A 3,697-nucleotide genomic window follows, 5' to 3' on the forward strand; every position below is an offset into this window, starting at 1 on the left:
GGATTTCTAGACGACCAGTCCTGTGCTGCCCGGATCCAGACTCTTCCCGCAACCTTCACCAGATCGTCGGTCCACCTAGTAGAAGGCCTGCCCTCTTCCGGCCCGTGGTCGCCACTCGAGAACTTTTCTGCCCCAACGGCCATCGTCTCTAGATGCAGGTCGTAGATCGAAATGATAATTCGTGCATTGCATTTTTAAAGAATTTAAGTCTACATCATAATGATACAGTTACCTACCTAATTTTAGATTATGAAATTTTCTTAGGTAAACTATTTTTTAATAGATCTAAGTAATTCTAGTGGTTCACGTACAGAGTTATTATGCCCAGAGGTAGATAGTTCGATTGCCACAGTATAAGAATATTTGTGTGCATAAACACTTGTGTTTATTTATACTTATTGTTCCGGGTATTTCCTGATTGTTTTTTCAGGATCTAATTGCACTGATATAAAATTTACATACCTAAATATCTTATTCAGTACTTTTGTGTATAGTAGGATAAAAATATCTTGACAAGGCATACAAATAAACTCAAAGAAAAATAACTCGAACATTATCTCACAACACAAAACATCAGAGCAAGAGTCGGCTGTTTAACAAAATCCTCGCAAAGTTAAATGTGAAGGATATTTGTGAATCGGCACGAGTAAATACAGTACTGTGCGAGCTGAAATTTTCTTTGTTGGAAAATGGAGACCTAATGCTAACAGAAACACATGAAAAATGATTTAATTTTGCCTCTACCTATATTATACGTATTCTCAATAAAGCTACCAGTGAAGATTAATGCATGATTGTATCTTTTGATAACATGTTTTGTTTCTATTACAAAAAGTGCATTTGATTAAGTATTTAACTTTGCATAAACAAAACACTATATTTAGTGCACAGGTTATAACTTAATAGTTTAGTCGCGTTTAATTAATAAATGTTTCAAGCTGGAACCATTGATTTTTTACATAGATCCAATTTATTCTGTAACCTTTTATTAATACCATTTTGATAGAGTTCGTGAAGCACTTTCAGGATCAGTATCAAGTTGTTTGGTATCTTGTATAGTTTAGAAATAATTAATTGAGATCACTTATCGTTTTTATTCTGTATATCATTAACACTGTGGAGAACTTAAGAGTTCTTGTAATCCTACTAATATTATAAATGCGTAAGTTTGTATAGATTTTTGGATGTCATGATGTATAAAATTATGACTCTCACGGTAAATATGTATATTAATAAAAAATAAAATAGTAAAAAATACCACATAATAGTTTAAGATGTCATGATGTTGTATGTTTGTTACTCTTTCACTACTGAACGCATTTCGTTGAAACTTTACAGTATTATTGTTTATAACCCAAATTAACATAAATAGGCTTTAATTTATGCTGATCTATGACACTAAATTTCACGCAGGTGAATCCGCGGGCAAAAGCTAGTAGAGACAAAATTTTATGTTTCACAAAAGTTTGATGTGCTGTAAACTGTACACTAACTCTCTCGGTCCAAGTCAAACATCAATACAGGCAGAAGCAGTGATGTGAACTACCAACAACAATCAAAGAATTGGCGTTTATCCAGTCCGGACGCAGCCGAACTGGAACAGAAATATCTCCCTTTTATAGTCTCCTGTGTCACAGTGTAAAGTGATTCAGTAGAATCAGTCTTTACATTTTCGTTACAAATTCGTCCCAGTTGCAACTTCATAAGATACATCAGGCGTTTATTTTAAGCTAAGCGTCCACTTGTCGGTATCGAACGCAACGGACGCATCGTACGAAACACATCGTATCGGATGTGCGATGCGTACGATGCGGACAGGTGGACGCACTATATGAGTTTCCATATAAATAATACTACGATCCGTTGCGTGCGATACGTCCGATGCGTACGATACCGACATGTGGACGCTTAGCTTAAATGTGCTATCATGTTAAAGTAGCTACTCGTAAGTATGCACGGATATGATTGCTACTTTTCATTCATTATCATTCCTGAAATTATGGGTTTCATTCAAATGATTTCACAGGCAATTATTTTATTTTGCAATGGTCAAATGTCACACTTGTTACTGTTTGCTTCTAGTAATCAAGTATAAAACTACTAATTTACTACGTATTATGAAAATACTTCGTTGTAACCCGCACTTCTATAAATAATTCCTACTCGATCGCTTGCACTCAGAGCTTCGCCCGTAATATTGCATGACATACAAAAGATTTTCATTCCACAGAGTATGAATTATAGCAGTTACCTACAGTGGGCATTCTGCTTCTATTTACCCTGTGTACAACTATACTCTTCCTAGATTGAAAGCACTTTTCTAAGCTGTAAAATATCGTTTGCCAATATTAGGACTCTACGGACATTTCCTTTGCGCCTGACTAAAGGTAACAAATACCCGCACTTTAGTTTGAAAGGTGTGAAGTAGGCGCTTTGTGAAGGCATAAGCTATTTTTAAACTATGCTCATGACTCGATCTCAATCTTAAACATAGATTCAAGTCTGATATTGAATTTAATATTTTAGATTAATCACAGATTTATTAAAAAAAAAGTTTTTTAAGTATGTTTATATCCGTTGTCTAGTGCCCATAGTACAAGCTTTGCTTACTTAGAAGCGTAACGTAATGTAAATGTCCAAGGATATTTATTTATTTGAATATAATGTTCAGTGTGGTCTCTTAATTGAGTAAATCGTTTTATATTTCAGACATGAAGTTATGAAGGGAGATTCGGTAAACTAAGAGAAAATAATCATAAAATTTTAATGCCAATTAATTTAGTTATTTTGTTTAAAAGTCTTGTATAGAAAAACATAAATTAATTATGAACCTCCTCCATTTGTTAAAGACAGTTAAAAATAACTAATGCTACTTAATGGTAAATTGAATGATAAATAGTTTCGCTGTTTACTTTATTAGATTGCGATGGAATTCTGGCAGTTGATAACTTTGTATCTAACTGAAATGAAAATGATTTAAACATAAAAGATTCTTACAACTGAGGACTTATTTGAGTAATGATGTTCTGTGTCTTATTTTAATACCAAAAACGTCTAACGAAGTCTTATTATTTTTCTGTTCAGTAAACAGACTGATAAGTAGAATATTAAATTTAGTACCCGCTAAGTCCATTCGTCTGAGAATTTTATTTGAAATAAGGTACATTAATACGATACGAGTGAGGTTTTTTATTTTACCTTACGTAACTTAAGTTTTGGTAGGTAGAGTACATTTATTTTTGAAGATTTTGGCTTTATTGTGTTTAAATGTCACGATAAGAACTTAAAGGAATATTATATTTACATTTCAGTTTTCTAGACTCACCGATGAACACCAATTAGTATAGTGTAAAAATACCTATTTAACTAGATTTATTTATATAATACGAGTAGTAAGTCGTCAACATACACCGCCTGCTCTCAATTTCACACACTAATCACAAAACCAAATGTCACTAACCCTTCCTAAAATAGCTATTCCCGGGACTAAAATGGACTATCCAAAAATACCAATCGCATAAATATCAACCATCAATCCATCGGACCATGGAAATAAATTGAGAACGCGCCGACATCAAAACTTAAACGATACGGTCGGCTGCTCGTGTATGCATTTGTAGCGGAAATACTAATTGTTTTATTTTAACATTTTGGCTATTAAAAAGATCAGTAAAATATTTGGGCTGAAAGGAATCTT

Source organism: Ostrinia nubilalis, chromosome 19 (assembly GCF_963855985.1).
Source record: "Ostrinia nubilalis chromosome 19, ilOstNubi1.1, whole genome shotgun sequence".
NCBI classification, from domain to species: domain Eukaryota; kingdom Metazoa; phylum Arthropoda; class Insecta; order Lepidoptera; family Crambidae; genus Ostrinia; species Ostrinia nubilalis.